Source organism: Epargyreus clarus, unplaced genomic scaffold (assembly GCF_041222505.1).
Source record: "Epargyreus clarus isolate Ecla_fem2 unplaced genomic scaffold, WU_Ecla_fem_2.2 ptg000006l, whole genome shotgun sequence".
Lineage (NCBI taxonomy): Eukaryota > Metazoa > Arthropoda > Insecta > Lepidoptera > Hesperiidae > Epargyreus > Epargyreus clarus.
In genome coordinates, this window is record NW_027332214.1 from 6,579,702 (window position 1) to 6,600,205 (window position 20,504).

The 20,504-nt window shown below is 34.2% G+C and overlaps 1 long non-coding RNA gene across 1 annotated transcript in view; it reads left to right on the forward strand.

Annotated features, from left to right (window-relative positions):
- Positions 1 to 20,504, forward strand: part of LOC140742837 (uncharacterized) — a 100,934-nt gene that overhangs the window by 18,935 nt on the left and 61,495 nt on the right. Inside the window, exon 3 of the long non-coding RNA XR_012102306.1 lies at positions 4,862 to 5,019. This is a non-coding gene — a long non-coding RNA (uncharacterized LOC140742837). The remainder of the gene's footprint in view (positions 1 to 4,861; positions 5,020 to 20,504) is intronic.

The following is a 20,504-nucleotide window of genomic DNA, read 5'->3' on the forward strand; positions in this document are numbered from 1 at the left end:
CACCGTAAAATCAAGTAGTGTTGATTTCTAAAACACAAATAAAAACAAAAAGGAAGGTACTATTACTGATAGAAACTTTTTCAAAAATACACTTCATAAGTTTCTTGTACAAAAATGCAATTGAGGAATTTTTGAATGTTAAAAATGCTGCTAAGTGATTGATTATGCATATTGACTTTAAATGAGTGAGTCCGTTAATGTTTAATGGTAATATTAATAGTAGTTATAATTTTCTATAATAATATTGTATGCCCATGAGGCCAAAATATGGCGGATAATTACCTAATGTACACCTATGTTTTTAAACCTATGTTCCACAATAAAGTTATTTGATTTGACTTGATGTTCCTAGGATTCGAATCTTAGACCCCCCTCTTCTCCCCCCGACTGACAGACCCACCCAACGACTAGGCCATCACATCTCCATAACAATCAGTGCTAACTAATTTGTAACTAATAGTAACTGTTGCGTAATTAACTAGTACTGAATTGAGAAATGATTATTATGAATCCGGGAAATCCCTATGACGTGAATAAGTTCATGACTTTGTTTTTATTCATTGTTTTTACCCACAAAAGAATAGGTAACAAGAAAAATATTTTGATGAGTAAACACAGTATGACTAGGCGTAGTGAATTTCGTCCAACAGTTTAGTTAAGATTACTTATGTGTGTTTTATTTTGTTAAAGCCTTATTCTTTGTCTTGTTGTTTGTTTTCATATTAATTCTCTATTTAATTAGTTACGAAGAAAAACTATTTTCTTGGAGTGGCATTTTCTTAGAATTATTACTATCAAGAATTAATGAATTCAGTTAAAAAAAATAGAAACAGAAAAAAACGATCTAAAACGAATAAATTAAATAAATTACAAATAAAAAAACATAAATTAAAACAGAAAATATTATTCCAATTATATCTATATAGGTTCCAATATACGAAGATGATAAAATAATATTTACAATAAACGTTTTTTATATAAGGCAAACCTAAATATTATCTTACAAAAAGAAATTACTTTGACTTTACACAATACAATATAATTGTAAAACTTAACATGATATCCTGGTCCAGAACAGCTTCACAGCTAAGTCCCGTGACGCACAGTTTCACCCCGTGACGATTCTGACGCACGGCACCTTGCGTGACGCAAGCTACGCTACTTCGCTACTTACCTTCATGTGACGCAAGACATCTTGCTACTCGGATACGTTATAAAACTTGCACTACGATCGTAACCTTGTGACGTAATGGTGTTTTAGCGTTAACTTTGGAGCTTTATTGTCGGTATTTATTATGTTTATTGTATTATTTCGTGTTTTTAAGGTTATTCGCAGCGCGCATCTATGTAGCTATATTTGAAGTCCAGATTAACTAATTGTGAAATTAGTTATTCGTGAGCTTTTAACAAAGTCACGAAATTTATATGATGCACTTGCATGCAATAATTAAGAAATATGTAATTTAAGCGAGACGGCTTTTGACCGAATTTGCTAAAGAAATGCCATGCTAACAATGTTATATACTTAAATATAGTGTTTTTCATTACTTTATCAGGAATAATTGTAACGTAGACTATATGTGGGCACAATTTCAGGAAAGTTAGTTGGTTAATTGTGCCGTGAAAGCCTAACATAGAAACTTTACCATCATCCATTTCTGTAAATCTACCAAAATCTTTCCGGAGTCGATCCTTCGCTAAAACCTTTAAAATTATAAATATTGCATAAAAATAATTATAATTTAAATAGTAATAGGTAACACGATACGCCGTTTTTAATTCATTTAATGCCATTTAGTTTCGCTGTAACCACGATATTTGCAACTGGGTCAAAGTATCGACAGTAACGAAATTAATAATCGCGTTTATTCAGTATCCGTTACATATTAAAATGTGTCAATTCCGCGAAAGTATTCATCTAAAATCTAAAATTGTTATTATAAGAAAAACAAAAGATGAGAAAACAACGTTATAACACAAACTTTCCAAGTTATTGTTGTGTTTTCAAAGTTAAATTATGTAATATGGCAGCTTTTCTACACAAGTAAACAACTTTGATGTCAATTTTATTAATCCATACAGATTAGTTCTTACGAGTACTTTTACTGGTTCCAGTAATTTACATATTTCGCTAAACCCGAAATAAAGTATTTTTATTAGTAATGGATTTTTTGTATGTGGTGGAAAAAAATAGTTACTAAGAAATTTTGAATGGTGCAAATGGCATTAAATATAAATATTTAGAAAAAAGATAAATTATTACTTAAGGTTTTTATTTAATTCGTTATCCTTTAATTTTTGACCACTAGTGTAACACGTCATAATAAAAGGAAAATAAAATAATTGGCAAACTATAACAAGAAACACAATGTAAGCAAAAACTATAAAGTGATTAAGTGGCAACTTTAGTATATCAATTTATTCATATGTAAATCAATCAATTGAAAAGTCTACTGCTTGCAGCATGCAGAATTCGCGTCTTTACTGCGCGGTGGTCTCATCTAAACTGAGTAGTGAACTACCTGCTTTCCGTTGATAAGTTATTTAATTATGAAACTACCCGACATCCGCGCCATTTTCTTAGAATAAAATGCCATCATTATTAATTTACCCGCATTCTACACCCTTGCTAGTATCATACTCTGGATTGAATTAGTAAATATGAGAAATCCATGAGAACTCAGAAAATGGTGTCAGTCCAAGCCTGAAAATCTACTAATCAGGTGTAAGAATATTTGCTTTACCTTCAATCTTTATTGAGGCATTTTTTAATTATTTAATATTATAGGATAAGCACATTCGGAACAACCTTCCGATATTGCGGAGGGTAATGTTTTTAAACTGTATATTACATATATGTATGTATGTATATATGTCTCATTCTTCCGCACGATCTGCAGCCCAAACGGATTGACGGATTTTTAACCGACTTCAAAAAAGGAGGAGGTTTCTCAATTCGACCATACATATGTTTTTTTTAACATAAGTTGGCTAGGAATATACGGCAAATGATTATAGCTTTATGAGACAGATAATATCTAAGATTAGTTACAATGTTACCTCTGAGAATTCGTTGGGCTGCACGATGTGCCAATACTTCCTGATCATTACAGACGTTGTTGCTAAGCAGGTAAAATAGATATTAAACATACCTACTAATAATTAATCCACATAATAATGTGAGTATCTTAGTTATCAGGGGTAGCATCTGTGATCGGCTTCAGGTATTATATGGAGTTACTTAACAGCAGGACTGTTTACTCCTTTACTATTTGTATATTATTAAAAAGATAATTCTACATATATAAATCGAACTCTGAAGTTTCGATGGTTATTTATATGGAATTATATGAAATGGAATTATAAGAAAAATCTTAAAAGAAAATCTCCATTTACTCATCCGATTTGCTATTTTGCTTAGGTATTTACAATTCGGGGAATCAGCAGTAAGTCCTCTATGCTACTTACCTCTAGCAATTGGCTACTGGCCAATCCGTTATACCAGAACTTGTCCATCAGGCGAAGGCCTCCAGCTATCTGTGACAATTTTTATCTAAATATCAGATTTCCCTACTCAAGTCCATATAAATATCATCTCACTAAGGTACCTTGATATGACATAACATATTATCCTTCCTTTTAAGCCACCCTAGAGACAAGCTACATACAATGTAACCTATAAAAGCTTAAGAAATCTGAGCAAACCTTATAAATGTCATGAATATTCAATGAGGCGGATGCAAGGGGAAGCGTTATGGGGTAAAACCTATTTATACACTTGCAATGTTACTGGCTACTGTTATGCAGTAACGGCTGTCTCTAAATCGGTGGATAGGTTATGTAATTTATTGTGACCTTTTACCGAATGCGGGAAACCATTTAGTACTTGCTCAGTATTCAGGTTCTACCGGCCGGGATGTAGTGGCTCCGCGGCGGTACGGTACGCATGCGCGCTTCATCGATCTCCAAACTTCGCCCTATCCCCCCTTAGCCACCCGTACCCCCCACGAGCGTAGGAAGACGCCACATCACCCGAATAACTCATTTTCCTACGGCTCAATGGAGTTATACTCGTAATAGCAATCGCCATTTGCAATTCGTGACTAAATTATACGCCTGTCACTGGAGTAAGTACTTCTGTGGGGCTCTGGCGTAATCGGATTTTGTTAACAGCAAGTGCAATGTAGAGTTTCGATCTCTACCTTTGTATTTATTAATGAAATTAATCTTTGGAATATACTGCCGGTGTAATTATTAATAATTACCTAATGAAATACTTTTAAACCTAACAATAACATTCAATCGAGCGCAAATCATAATGCGAATGTTTCGCTTCAATATTGGCTTCAAGTTTATTTCGGATATCCGTCAATAATTTCAGTCGCGCGTATTCATTAATAGGACCACATGTGCGAATTCCAGCTACAAATGTAGCTCCCAGATGTCGGTTGCGAGGTTGGGCTGTGCCGTGTATCGAACATGGCTGTGAGACACTAAATTTAAAATGAGAGAAGGGTTGCGTCGGGCGGACGAGGCGGGCGAGGCGGAAGGAGTGCGGGGCGTGCGGGGCGCGGGGCGGTGCAGCTGCCGGTGCATCATCGGGGCCGGGCGGGGCCCCGAGCCCCCGCGCCGCGCCGGCCCATTGCCAAGTTCAATGCCAAGGTCATGCGCGAGCGAGTGCGGCTGCGCGCCGCAATGCAGGAGCGGCCGGCGGCGGCCGACTCGCCGCCAGTGCCTCGTCGACGAGCGCGAAGCACACCGCACCGCTCACGCGTCACAATGGGCCACCTGATTACCCACCGAATACAAAACCCCCATCACCGAAATTACGGCCCCACTGAAATCATTCTGGCTTTTTCAGGTGACTCGTTGTGACCCGCGTGCGTGCGAGCGAGCGAACGTACCGCGACGTGTCGGAATTCCTTCGGTGTACACCATGTGCATTTCGCTGACGACGCGCGCCGGACCTACTCCGAGCAATTGTTATGCAATGATTGCTTGTACGAAACATTCGAGCCGGTAAGTGATTTTAATACCATTTTAATACTCTTAGACGTATACGTATCCATATTGCAGTACAGCAGAAAGTTAAGTAATTATTATGCCGAAAAACCAACGTCGAACCAGCTGAAGGAAATGAAAGGAACGCAAGTACGTATGAAGTATTAACCATATAATTATATCGCGGTTAAGTCGATTTAAGGAAAACGTTGCGAGCGTCACACAAGCCGCAAGTGGCCATATTTGTTCTAGACTCGGACGTGTCTAGGTGTACTTTATAATACTCTATACAATACTGTCTAACGTTCCGCCGTCACTTTAAATCACGTTGAAGCCCTCTCTTATCACTACTTCACATTATTCCGCAAATAACTAACAACATAGAGCCGATATATAGGTACCTATTCAAAGTAAACAGTAAGTAAAACAATATAATATACGTGAAGGTAATAAATAATTAACATTTAATGGTTAAAGTTAGACTCAGCAGAGTCGAACAGTGAACGAAGATTTATTCGCATCGCGTTTTAACTATAATGTATTTATAATAAGTACCTACTTTAATATGAGATCATATTTTCACATGGTTTAATTAAATTATTCGCGGAAACGCTTAATATCTGTAGTGTATATTGTTAGCTAAAGGATGAAGCGGCGTCCATTGTTTCGTATAAAAAGGCAAGCTAAAAAGCAACATGGCTGCCGAATTTCTAACAGGCATCAAGGGCATCAAGAAACCACTAAGGGCCTAGAGTGTTGCGACGTATCCTGTTGTAGAATTAGCAAAAAATGTCGAACTCGCGAGTTCAAGGCGAGCCGGTGATTCCAGCGCGGGCTAGCGGCCGGAGTGATCACTTGTTACTTGGACGTTTTGCTACCACTAAAGTCCATTTATTAAAGGTTTGTTTAAGCGCTTCCCAGTAATTAATATTTTGTTAAAATTTGTTATGTTTGCTATAACGGTTATATACTAATTTTTGTTGTTACCTAACCTCAAATATTTGAGCGTCTTAGGAAGCAGGAAAAATTATGGTGAATATAGGGTGCAATTTAAACGAAATTGTCCCCTATATCTATATAGAGTATATTCTATATTGAAATACAGGTACCTAAATAAAACTGTAGCGATTAGAGCATATGTATATAAGTGAGATAATGAAATTGTAGTATAGCAGTGATAGTCTAGTCTTCGAGGTTCTCTGTATACTTGATATCTGTATATGTATACTTGAATAAATAATTAAGGCATCTTTTATTTTTCCTGTTCGTCCATGCGTCCATCCTAAATTATTTAGGTCTGTAATAATTTTATTATTTGTACAATAATCCCAAAAGAATTTGAAATTAGCTCTACATATTATATCAAAGTCTCTCCAATGTACGAGATTTGCCATCGTGGTGACTTATCTAATTAAACCAATTTAATTATAATAAAAGGAAACCAGTATATCCGTTGAACTAAACTACGATTATAAAAATTATAACCGATCTTCGATCTGATTCTGAGGCAACATAGGTTCTCTAACAAAAAAAAGTAGGCAATAAAATGTGATACGATATAATAAGGTAATGAATCAATTACTTATAACTTGTTGTATTCAATCCAAGCTAAGCCTAAGATTATAAGGACAATAAACCACAAAACAGCATTTCATGATTAAGGTCATGAAGACTGTTACGTTGGAGTTTTAAAAAATATTCTTGATTTATATGGATTCAGAAAACGAATATAAATAGAGATTTGGGATCTAGAAAGAAGGGGGTGAGGGAGGGGTAACCGCGATCCTGAATAAAAATCATATAAGTACAATGAAATACATAAATATGTTTTGATTATGATATTAATTAAATAATGATAGCCTAGTACGTAGCGCCTACCCGGTTAGCAATTCTGTCCTTCAACCTTTTTTCCTCTGGGTTTTTACCACTTTTCAAATTATGTACATATTAAAAATTATGAAAACATCTTGAGGAAGCCACACGCCTAAGAAATTAAAAAAAAAAAGGTATGAAGGTTGTGAAGTCTACCAATTTGCACTTTGACAGCGCAGTAGACAAAAGCCTAAAAGCCCTCTGATATGCAAGAGATCCGAACCCAGCAGGAATAGATGGACCTTCATTAAATAGTTTTCCAATATTAACCGATAAATAGATTTTTTATTGATAGGCAGCCCTAACGTTTATTGTCGTACTCGTATATCCTGTGATGTATTACGTAATCACTTTAGTCTATAGCTGTACAAACAAGTATTGAGTATGGGACCTATACTATAGGTTGATACCATTCAGTTTGAATGTAACGAACGAGTTTCGCGACGCTTTAGTGACCAAGTTTGTGATTTTATATGAAGTGTTGTATAGTAATGATTGGATTATTAATGATGTTGGTAATGATGATAATGATAATGAAATTAAGTATCTGAGAATATATGACAATATTGAAATAATTTTATATTTGATAAATATGGAAACAAGATGATATAGAATTTTAGTAAAATATAGTTTGGAAAGTGATAGAGCTATAGTTTGACCGGGTTTTTTTTATAATATAATTGATATAATTTGGTAAGTGGCTACTGCCGCCCCTGGACATCTGTAATGAACCCCAGATAGGATTAGATATTTCTACCTGAGGTCGGCCACAGATGCGTGAAGCATCGCAAGCATCGTATTGTAGCGTGAAGTAGCTCACATTTTGGTGGGGGCATCTTAGTCTTAATCTTCAGGGTTAATGTTAATGGGTTTTAACCCATTCTAATTGGAGTTGATCAGGTATACCCATGGGTATACCTGATCAACTCCAATTAGAATGGAGCAATTAGAATACTTCGTGTTAGCAGCACCACGCACTTGTTGGAGATAGATCAGCATTACACGGAGATAAAGGTAATCCTTTTCTTAAATAAGTAAGTGTACTTGATCTTCAGTATTCCTAACGTATTGTCTCGTATTGTACAGGGTGAATTTTTCAAGTAGGCTTTGACCCATGGGTGGCAGTGACTATTTACCACAAAACTTTATTAGGTATGTTCGTTTCCTAATTTTAAAAAAAATACAAAGATGTCGTCCAAGAATAGACAATAATAAAATATAGAGTCAATCGTCCCCACGCTACAGAATAAATATGGAATAGTCAATGTTTTTTATTATATAAATATTATTGGGAATAGTATGTTGGGTTGATCTTTATAGACGCGACTTTATATATTTTATAGATAGACTTTACAAAGGATAATCATTCAATTATCATGTTTAGATATGTAAATAACAGCTCTACAAAAATTGTTCACAAAGGTGAATAACAAATATTTTTTGGTATTGCAATATATATACTCATAGATAGTAATATTTTCTAGTTTTATATGTATCGGTCAAATGCAATATTTATGAAAAAACCTTCATCATCATCATCTACAGTAAACATTTAAAATATTTAAAAATATGTAGGTCAGGCTGTTCGACGGTTCGCCGGAACCATGAGAGGTAGAGCAATAAGCCACCGCGCTGGCCAAGTGCGTATTGGTAGACTTCACATACCTTTGAGATTTTTTTTTTATAAATCTCAGGTATACAGGTTTCCCTACGATGTTTTCCTTCACCGATTAGCAAGTGATAATTATTTTCTAATACGCACATAACTTTGAAAAATCAGAGGTGCCTGGGATTTGAACCTCGGACTCCTCGATTTATTGACAATTTTTCAAAAAATATTGAAAAATTATTAACATTGAATTACAAATATACCCAAAATAGTCACGCATTCCAAATAAAGGCGAAAACAAAGTCATAAGACATTGACTTCGTATAATTTCAATTCCGGATACCTTTAATGATAATATGATTAATATGTTTGTTATTTTAACGTGATACTAACATTTTCACTTTACAACCACAATGTAGGTAAAAAACAAAAATAGCCTTTATATGATTTCAAATTAAAATAAACATCTCCCACTCAGCCTTGAACTCGGCCGCGAAGCCTGAATAACAATTACGGAAAATAATAATACTGTTGCCATGCATATTTAATGTGACCATATGTCCCACTTTGGGAGAGACAGTCCTGCTTTGTTATGATATACCAATTGAACTTAAATATATCCCACGTTATTAAAAATCAATCTATAAAATTTTTGTCCACCAAAAGTGGACTTTTGAAAATTTGTTCATACACTGTCAAATTTCAATCTTTGATGGGAAGAGATTGATAAGATTAATAATAATTATTGGTCGTATATTTTTGTTCTATAAAATTATAATACATTTGATATTTTTAAATTTTATTTGTGACAAACAAATAAAATGAAAAAAATGTCGGAAAATATAAAGCAAGGTTCTAAATATAAAGTACATTTTTATGTTTGTGTTCGAATAAACGTTGTCATTCTTAACGTTTTGTTGTTAGTATACACTTTGTTATTTTTGAAGAAGGCTATTTTATACATGGTGTTGTTTTTATAAAGGCTGGAAAAATACCAAAAAATTGTGTTTCTTAAAATCTGCCCCAACCGTCCCAACTTTAGCAGGAATATGGTCACATTATGCATATACTCGTAGGTACTCTTTACTATGCTATCGCATAAAAAGTGTTTACCCACCTTTTTTCAATTTATTGTATCTATAACAAGATATGTCAGGTAGTAAACTGGTTTATTTGTTTTATATACTTAGAGTTATATACTTATTAGATACTGATCCACTTGAAAATAAATAGATGAAACCAAGGTGTCTTTCTATCCTTTTTAACACTATAATTCATTAACTGTAGTTTTTAATAATTAAGTAGAATTGACAGATAGATAGTTTGAAACATTTGTTCTAATAAAATGTCATCAAAATTTTATTCCAACATTGTTAATATAAATTATATAAATATAATTTTCGTTAACGTAAAACACATTAATATATATTATTTTTTTTTTTTTTTTTTTTATAATATAAGAGTAGCAGACGAGCATGCAGTCCACCTGATGGTAAGTGGCTACTGCCGCCCATGGACATCTGTAATCAACCCCAGATAGGATTAGATATTCCTACCTGAGGTCGGCCACAGATGCGCCGCTACCCCTGAGGACTAAGCTGGAACGCCTCGGAAAAGTCTGTCTCCCTTACCACACCCTTCAAACCGGAACACAGCAGCGCTTAACACTGCTGTTATTAGGTTGAAATAGGTGTGGCGGTGGTGCCGCCGGAGTCGAACCACAAAGGGTTCTACCACCTTCAAATATATTATATATAATTCGGTAATTTTATCTTAAAAGATAGATCAGTCGGTTATGAGTTGCAACTTTGTTCCGGCGAGGCGGTGATTCTGCACTTATCTAAGCTTGGAATTTGACGGAACTAATTGACGTCAATAGCAAACTAGACACGGAATTACGAAAAAACAGATCTATCTTCATGTATTGTTGCAGGTCTGTTTTTTATTTCGTCGTCCAGTCATTACTGTTCCAATGCTGTATGCTTCTCCCAAGTAAGGCTGGTTTATGGCTTAGGCTATAGTCTGGCCAAGTGTGAATAGCTAGACTTCATACATATGCAAATTACTAGATTTCATACAAATATACACTGAAAACTTTTTTTAAGAACCTTCATGTGTAGGTTGCCTAATGATGTTTTACTTTTAATTTTGTTTTTAAAAGTGTTAATTAATTTCTGATACGAATGTAACTTTGAAAAATCCAAGTACGTGCCTGGGGTTTGAAGTTTGAAACTCAGATCTACCGGATTTTAAAACCCCAGGCCCTGACAGTTTCTTCATTTTATGTACGAAAGTAGCGAAGGCAGAAAAGATAATAATCACACAATAAAAGTATTATACATTATGTATGTTTTTTTTAAATACGAATATAATTACATCTACAAGTAGTTACCACGTTTATGCGAGTAGTTTAATGGCTTAAAAATAATTTTAAAAATAGAAGTAGTACTAACACACAGACCATCTCTTAAAACAATATTATTTTAATCATACATTGAAAATATTGTTTTAAGGAGGTCGTGGTAAGAAACAAAATAATGTTAAAGCAATATTGAAATAAAACTTTCCTGAACTATGATGGTTTTTAAAAGATGGTGGTAGGCCCCCTGTATCTGAACAAATACAGGTCTGTGAGTACACAACACATGAATGTTAAGCATAGAATCTCCACAATTTTTTTTACATAAATACGTCTAAAATGTAACTTTAAATTAATTAATACTACTAGGTTAAGGAAAACTATGATGATTATTTTTATTACATATTTCAACTCGATACTAAAATTTGTTGAACAAATATTAAACAAGTCGGTATCATAGTGTTAGTAATATCCACTTAACAATCACATACAATATTAATATAAAAACTTGTGAAGTAGCTCCAGCTCCATGATCAATTTTATTATCTTGGGTTTGACAATGTGGGTGAAACTTTTTTAAAAACGTGTGTTATGGAGTTTGTGTCACATTTTGTCCATAACAAAACACGTTGCGAAGTGGTGGTAGATTATTGGCATATCTTTGAGTAGCAGTAAGAGCCCATTAGGCTCTTTGAAAAGGCGTTTCGAAAAGTCTATATGGGTGCTTTAGGAATTAAAATTCAGGCAAGCGGTTAAGTTCGTTAATAATTAATCATCACTTGGTTTACCTGTGAAAGAAAATACCTTGAGACCTTACACTCTACATAATATTTTTAAATGAGAATGAAGTCTGCCAATAGGCGTTAGAATAGTGAAGGTAGTTAGCATAAATCCTTTTAAGAGATCATACCAAAATATGACATGTCGTTGGTTTACATTGCGAGAGTGACATAGGCTATATTTTTAAGTCGCGTTTTTTTTATAATAATAGCTACTTCCAAATGTTATAAATCTGACAGAATAAACAGCAGCCAATATTTTCTTTCCGTATTTTCTTGTACAAATAAAGCACTTTTCCATTTTCCATTTGATGGATTATGATATAATCCAATTCCCCCGAGCGATTTATTCAAGAGCTACTGTTTGGCTGGTTCTAAAACCGGCTCGGCGTATGCAAATACCTGTATTTGTTTGCGAGTTGGTTCGTACGTATTGTTTATGCTCGAACGGAGAGATCTCGTAGCCTTCGGAGTAGGCTCTATTCACACTATTAAGTTAAATGTTATGTGTAATATATGAGTCGTCATTATCGTCAACCTATTTTTGCCCCACTTGCTGAAAATCTCAAAGTGAACAGGGTTTAAGCCATAGTCCACTATGCTGGCTGGTTAAGCGTATTAAAATCTAAGCCCAAGTGCAGTAGATTCGCTGTAACTGAAAAAGTAATGATAAAACAAATAAACAAAATATTTCTATTCTTAGATAAATTGTAATCTTTATGTTACCAGCTTGCGGTGTAATAGGCCCTTTCTGAAGCCCTTTATATATTTACTATACAATTTCATTTTCATATTCAAATATTATGCGGATTAATTCAACACATATTGCTGTAATACACAGTAAAGTCGTTTATATTAGCATAAATCTCACTGTAAGTAAAATAACGTGCAAATAGAGCCTTACGTTGTACTTGTGTGTGTAGCATGAGCTCGGACACGCGTCAACAATATCAGCTGACGGCACGTCACGTTGACGTCTCGACAACATGGCCGCCAACATGGCCGCCTGTTTACAACGTTAGGGCGGAGGCGTACCGAGCGCAAGTTTTGTTTGGTAAATAAATATAGCGGTTTGGCCCAAAATAGTAAAAAATAGATACTTATGTAGAGATCCTTCTTTTCTCTCAGATGGTAAAGGTGATGTATATCTTGATATAGAATGTAGATTAGTAAGCTAATTTTTAATAATAAATTAATAAAATATTTTTAAGTTATTAAAATGCAACATGCTAAGAGTTAACGCTAATAAGATCAAGTGAAATTTTAAGTTACGAATATTTTATAATCAATATTGCCTTTACAGTGTCCAATTTTTTATTTCTTTTTACAGTTTTTTGTTTTCTGTTTGTTATCTGCTCGTATAACAATTTAAACTGAAATCTTTAATAAAATATACTGTAGAAGCTATTTTATTTTATGTTTTAGAGGATATCTTTTAAATAATATTTGATGTTCCTTGTTTTTTTCTATATGTACACCTACTATTCAATCAAAATATGATGTTATTAAAATATGTTTATATAACTGAGTACTTGGTGTGTGCCTATCTTTATGCATTACTCATAATATCACATTAAACGGGTATGTATAATATATTATGTTTAAGCCACAATAGGTATAGCGAGATTGAAGGTCGGTGACGTATACAACTTCAAAACGTAACCTTTGAAACTGAAGGATATTAATTATATTCATAGAATTATTAAGTGTAACTTTTAAACGCCACATTTCAGTCTGTTTATAGGTATGTATGTATATTTGAAGATGTTAGAACCCTTTGTGGTTCGACTCCAGCGGCACCACCACCCCATCTATTTTTATTGGGTTGAGGTATCTAATTTTATCTGGGGTTAATAACAGATGTCCATAGGCGACAGTAGCCACTTACAATCAGATCGACTGTGTGCACGTCTGCTACTCCTATATTATATTTAAAAAATATATGTGTATCTTTTTCCTCCTAACTTTTAAACTACTTATTTTAATCCGAGAAATAAGATATGGAGAGGCTTGCTTATCTCGATGTAATTAAGTTATTATTTTTTTCATATATTTTTACAAAAATCAATTACTAAATGGTAGCCGCATCTTAAGATTTCCTTTTAGCACTTTAATTACATTATCTCACACGCAAACAAATTGAAATAAAGTGTTGTTCCATGAAATGTCCGTGTTTATTATAAGATAAGGCAGAGTTACCTATTATAAATAACATATTATTATTATTTGTTAATTATTTGGTAAAATAATAACATTCAAACATTTCTCTATTAAGGTTATCTAATACTTTACGCTTTTGTTCTCATAATCCCATCACTACGACTACATAACTCCAACGTCACCCTACAAATATGGTGCTAACATTGTATGTGGTTTACATACTCGTCGGACACGTGGGGACGGTGTGATAGACGCTAATAAATGAATAACTTGTGCCAAACCGCGTACACATGTAGCGCGACACGTGTTCGCGTAAGGCTGCCACACACGATGATAATACAATAAAAAACAATATTTTTTCCGTAAGCAAAGTATGGATTAAATAGTATTGGTTGATTTTAACGCTAACGTCGAGAGGAAATGTATGTTATAGTCCGGATAAAACTGCTAGTCCGCTCTGAATTTAGAAATGAATCGCGTTGTCATAGCAAATTGTATGACAACACCTGCTCGCAACAACTTCAGAGCGGACTAGCAATTTGGCGCAGACTACACAAGTGTAAAATTTAATACTAAGTAAAGCAATGAAGTGACAAAGATTAAGTCAATCTATGCTACGAAAAAGTATAAAATCCCATATTTCGGTTAATTTTTATCTTTCAGAGATAGAGCTCTATTTCACATATTTATTTTCTATAAAATGTAATATCAATTTCATGTTAACTACAAATCCGTCAATTACTTTGAATATGTTAAGAATGACATATTTAACCCACCACACCCTTTACCAGAACGCAGCAGCGCTTAAAACTAAACTTTAATAAACTACCTTGACACTAACTTTAATAAAAATACTATTTTACCTAACAATAAATCCGATAGGTAGTAATATCTACAAGATATGTCAAGGATAGTACTAGGTAGGGTCAACTTGAGGTCTTCATAGATAAATAGGCCAAGGCTATTACGTGAGAAGTTTATTCCAGATTCAAATAGATACACATGTATTATACTGCCAAGTAAGATAAAACTATGTCAATTTTATATTATGGAATATGAAATGGTTCCTGTAATTGCTATGTATTTATATTATGCAGTAATAACTTTATTTAAATTAAGATTCTAATTCATTATGTATAATAATTATAAAAGCAACAATATATAGTTGTTGAATGTGACACCCTGAGAACGACTATATTTTTTAATTATATGTGATATGTTAAATCAAGATTAAGGTTTGTTAAAGCATTGTATGAAAGACGTTTTTTAAATGTTATAGCAGCTAAATAACGTGTGAAAAAGGGTAGTATTTTAACCCTTAAAAATATGTTGATGTTTTTGAAACAAGCAGTACTGAATAAATAGCATAGTGATAAGAGAGCTTCTTTGCGGGATTTTTTCCAAAGTTCTTCATCGAACAGTTCTGAGAAAAAAATGTTAAGAATGATTTTAACGCCTTCTTTCCTTCCTTCTCATAGAAGTGAAACAGAATTGGGGAAATAAATAATTCTCACTGACATTTTTTTAGGTTAGACAGGTTACTAAGTTTATTAGGTCGGACCTTCAGATTGAAGTCCTTGTGATAAACAGGTCAAGCAACGGGGTCACGGTGACTCCAGCGTAACCTACCTTAGGTGCTCTGGTTATCAAATATAGGTCAGACTTACCTGGCCTACTTCAAATAAATAGAATCCATAGTGTCCGGCCTCGATTCCTGACTCGCTTACTTGTGGATATCGTAGAAGGCAAATAAGTGATTAAATGAAGATGGGCTGTAGCTGTCAAAGTTATTTACAGTCACCAAAACCCTGTTAAGTTCTAAAGGTGGTAGAACACTTTGTGGTTTGACTCCGGTAGACAACCGCCACACTAATAACAGCAGTGGCTTATCTAGGATTGATTACAGATGTCCATGGGTCCTTTATAAAAAAATGTGCAGTAACTGTAGCCGAATCCTTTTATCAAAGGCAGACCATGATCAATTGACTTATAAAGGCTGATGGAAAGGATCAGTGAAATATAACTGGTATTGTATATTGTGTTTAACGGGCTAGCTGACCCGGCAAACGTTGTACCGCCTCAAAATCTATTTATCATATATATTTAATATAAAATATAGCCTATGTTACTCATGGATAATGTAGCTTTCGAATGGTGAAAGAATTTTTAAAATCGGTCCAGTAGTTTTTGAGCCTATTCATTACAAACAAACATACACACAAAGTTTTCCTCTTTATAATATTAGTGTAGATTCATGTTTATACGAGTACATTTGAATGTAATAAAAATAAAAGAGAAAGACAAGGCTTTTCAATTTAAAAAGGTTTAAGGCTACTTGTGAAAATAAATTATAATTTTTTTAAAAAGCATACCGTGTAAGTCACTTTAGTACCTTTCATTTTGGGTCTACTTTATTCAAAAAAAGATAAGAGAGCATCCTTTTAATTAAGTCAACTTTTTTACTTTTCGCGTATCTCATTCTATTTGTTCCCCTTCCCCTATTCCGTTCGTGTACCTGCAGCATCCCCATTGTTACAAGGGTTGTGTTGGGGGTGTAACTAAGTATACGTATTATGCACATGCAGCGGCTGAAGTGCATTTGATTTTGTGCCGTATGAGCACGTGAATAGGGTATTGATCGAAAACTACATGTTTCTTTGTCCAATAACCATTTTTTGGTAAATAGCACTTAAGGATAGATATACGATTGTAGTGATCTTGGGTAGAGTTATATACTTATCCGCTTAGAATTGGTGTTTTACGATGCGTTTTTGCATTTTACCTATTAAAAGGTTGCAAAGAAAAATGGTGGCACCGTATTTGTTGAAGAATAAAGAGCGTCATCCACCCAGAGTGACTGGTAGACGTTTATTCATTTTTTGTTACGGTTTCGTGGTAAGAGGTGATAGAATAAATAAATACATGAAATAGTTATCGAATAAATACCCACATAAAAATATATTTAATATTTATTATTGAAAAAAACACACATTTAATTAAAATTTTAAACTATAAAATATTTAAAAGAATACTTTGTATATTTTGCTTAAGAAATAAAAGATAAATAAACGGTATAACAATAACATTAAGTTTAAACAACAAAAGGAATTTTGTTCGTATATTCAGACTGCCTAGACTTTTGAATGAAATTAACGTATACTTTAACATTTAATTCACCCGGCATACAACATGTACAAAATGCACATATTACGATTCTCGTTGCATTTGCAAGATGTCCTTTTGATTCCATCTTTGAATTAGCGACCGCTTCTGAGTCACCTGTATCTGATCATATCAACGGAATAATAAAACTTTAGATGTTTTTGATATGAAAGGTCTTTGAACTCATTACGTGCATATTTATTACCTACTAGGCTATGCATATCTAGTGTTTTACTATTTTAAGCGCATATAATTTTTCGACATCGCAGTAGGAAAAGGTCCTTAAATTCTGCGGATGGAAATTTATTTATATTAAAGGTAGAGATGTTTGTGATTCGAATCCGAAGACCATCACACTTGTTTTTACTTAACAAAATAGTGTTAAGCGCAGCTTTATTGTGTTCTGGTTTGATAAGGGAGATATAGATACTTTTCCGAAGTATTCCGCAGTAGTTTAGTCCTCGTGGAAAGCGGCGCACACGTGGCCGACCTCAGGTAGGACTCTTTTCTTAAGCAAAGTTGATTACAAATGTATTTGTGCGGCAGTCGCCATATACCATTAGCTGCATCTTTGTTTTTACTTCATTATTTATCAAAATTAAACAGGTTAACGTATTTCCGACCAGGCCTGTGTTTGCATTTTCGAATGGTTTATTATATTTTACACCGGATCCCATTTTTTTATATAATGCGGAACATATGCAGCGAATTAAAATACAAATTGCATTTAGTGTCTCAAATGTAGCACAAACGCGTGCTAATATTATAATGAATGCTAATTATATCGCAGCACAACAAAGTTTGCATATAAATGACCTGTAATGTATAGACAGATGCATCATAAAGATGGTACTTTGTGGTACACAGTGATAATAGGGTGCACTCCCTCGCACGGCAAATGAGACAATGCAGACTGCAGGTAGGGTTGCCAACTTCTTCTTTGCCTTACAAAAACTTTCCAAACTTTCATTTAAAACGCGGGGTGTCGTTGGATTTCCCTGAATTGAGGGAGTGACAGAGGTTTTATTACTTTCCTTGTCAATGAATCACCCTAAACAGGGTTTCGGGTTTTCCCTTTTTAGTAATGTCTAATTCACTTCCTCTATATTATATAGGATAAATGGCATAGCTTATAGTTTCGTTACTACCAGTTTATTTTTCGTCAATCTTCATCTATAAAAAAATAACTAAAAATATAGTACATTTTCTATAATCTAAACACGTGTTGCCAAGTTATATGATTTGAGTACAACTGTGTTAAATATAGTACAATTATAATACGTGTGATAACCCTAGCTGCAGACCTGTTAAAGAGTTTCAGGGGCATCGAGCGTCATGCGAATTTCAACAAAACCAAGAATACCCATTATTCATCGGCCACATATGCAAGCCCTTGTGTGTATGTATGTGTGCATATGAACGTATGGTTACGTCAGCGTATGCACACTAGCACAGTACCGGCATGGAGTTGGTTGAGAGTTTACAATCTAAAGGGTGAATACAAAATTTGTTTGAAGTTACTGTAGCTCGTGTTTTTGTTTTAAAAAATATTTCTAAATTAAATTACGTGGTAACTAAAATCCATAATGTATTTAGTAAACTATATGTGTTATAAAATATGTTATTAGATTTATTACAATAGATTATATATGATTCTCCTTCAAAATACGTTAAGATCAAAATTTAGCACTTTAGTACCTCATTATTTTGAAACAAAATTGCTGTCTGAAGCAAAAATACAAAGGTGTGATGATGATATAAATAATTGTATTTCTACGATCCGTGTCTACTTTTTTGCAAGTGAATAATTTTGGTTGTCACCGAATTAACAGTTTCTATATGAATAGGAAATATGAAGAAAGTAGCGATAGCGTCATGGTATGAATATGGTATCTGTACCCCATACCCATATGAGGATCACCGATAAGACGCAGTTTCTTGTATGGTGACCCATAGTTATATTAACGCTTTTTTATTTTTAGTATTTTTTGTTATAGTAGCCAGTCGAAGGTGGTAGAACCCTTTGTGGTTCGACTCCGGCGGCACCACCGCCACACCTATTTCTACCTAATAACAGCAGTGTTAGGCGCTGCTGTGTTCCGGTTTGAAGGGTGTGGTAAGGGAGACATGCTTTTCCGAGGCGTTCCAGCTTAGTCCTCAGGGGCAGCGGCGCATATGTGGCCGACCTCAGGTGGGAATATCTAATCCTATCTGGGGTTAATTAAAGATGTCCATGGGCGGCAGTAGCCACTTACCATCAGGTGGACTGTGTGCTCGTCTGCTACTCCTATATTATAAAAAAAAACCCTTATACACACTGTAAATGACGTATGACTTCTAATAAAGTGTATTTCGCCAGCGTGGTAATGTTTTCAACCTTTCATATTCTGAGAAGAAACCATTGGCACAATTTTATTCAGTTCATTACAATGATACTAATGATTATGAAAACAATTGTTAGTTTAATGATGAATGCAGGTAATTATTGTCGTCAAGGTTTCGCGACTTCAAACGATACGTCAGTCATAAATTACGCGAATAAATTGAAATAGGTATTTTTATTAGCTTAGCTATTCAACGAGGTAATGTCGCCAGCGTTTTAGGGACTCTACCAAAGGACAGCAATTTGGATGAAGCTTATTATATTTAATTTATTTTTCATAACTATTTTAAAACCTGTTTTATTAATATTTTTTGTATTACTATTGCGTTAATGTTGTAAATAATTTACTATGTAATTGATAATAAATATATTTTTTATGAACATGAATGTTCATTTACATGCGTTCCACTTTATCGTAGTGGTGTATGCCACCTATGGACACAATGAAGCTCAAATAGGATTTAAATCATGTCTTAAGTAGGTGCCAGATGTGTTAGTACTCATGACGACTAAGAATAGTACATGTAAGTGTCTCTACCTAAATACACCAAAAGAATACGTATTTCTAAGATTTAATTTTAGGAATTATCTTATGTACACTAAATAAGATAATTCCTAAACTATCATATGTACCTATATCCCAACATGGATTAATTAATTCTGACCCCAATTAAACGCTATCGCTAATCGTTTGCAGTTGCACCGCCGCAGCAAGGGCCACGTCTGCACCTAGCAACACAATGCAATGCGTCACCGCTGTGCATGTGTGTTGTGTAGTGTATGCGTTTTTAGTAGGACGCGTCAATGTGTACAAGCGCAAGAAGTGTAATGTTTTGTAATAGACAAAACAAAAAAAATAATAAAATTATTGGTATGTATCGTGACACATCATATTTCAATTTAAAAAAAAATAAATAACTTGTTATATTACCTTTTCTGCAAAACTTGAGACATTTACCGGCCAACATTATGACGTGTGTTTAGATGTTACTGTTGGAAAACTCACACACATTAGTTTTTCTAAACGAAAAGAAAACTTCTTATACAATGTGATTGCTAATCGCTTGCAGTAGCACTGCCACGGTCAGGGCCGCGTCGACGTTACCTAGCAACAACGCGTCACCGCTGTGCATGTGTGCGGTGTGTGTGTTGTACATAATTATGCGCTTTCTGTAAATG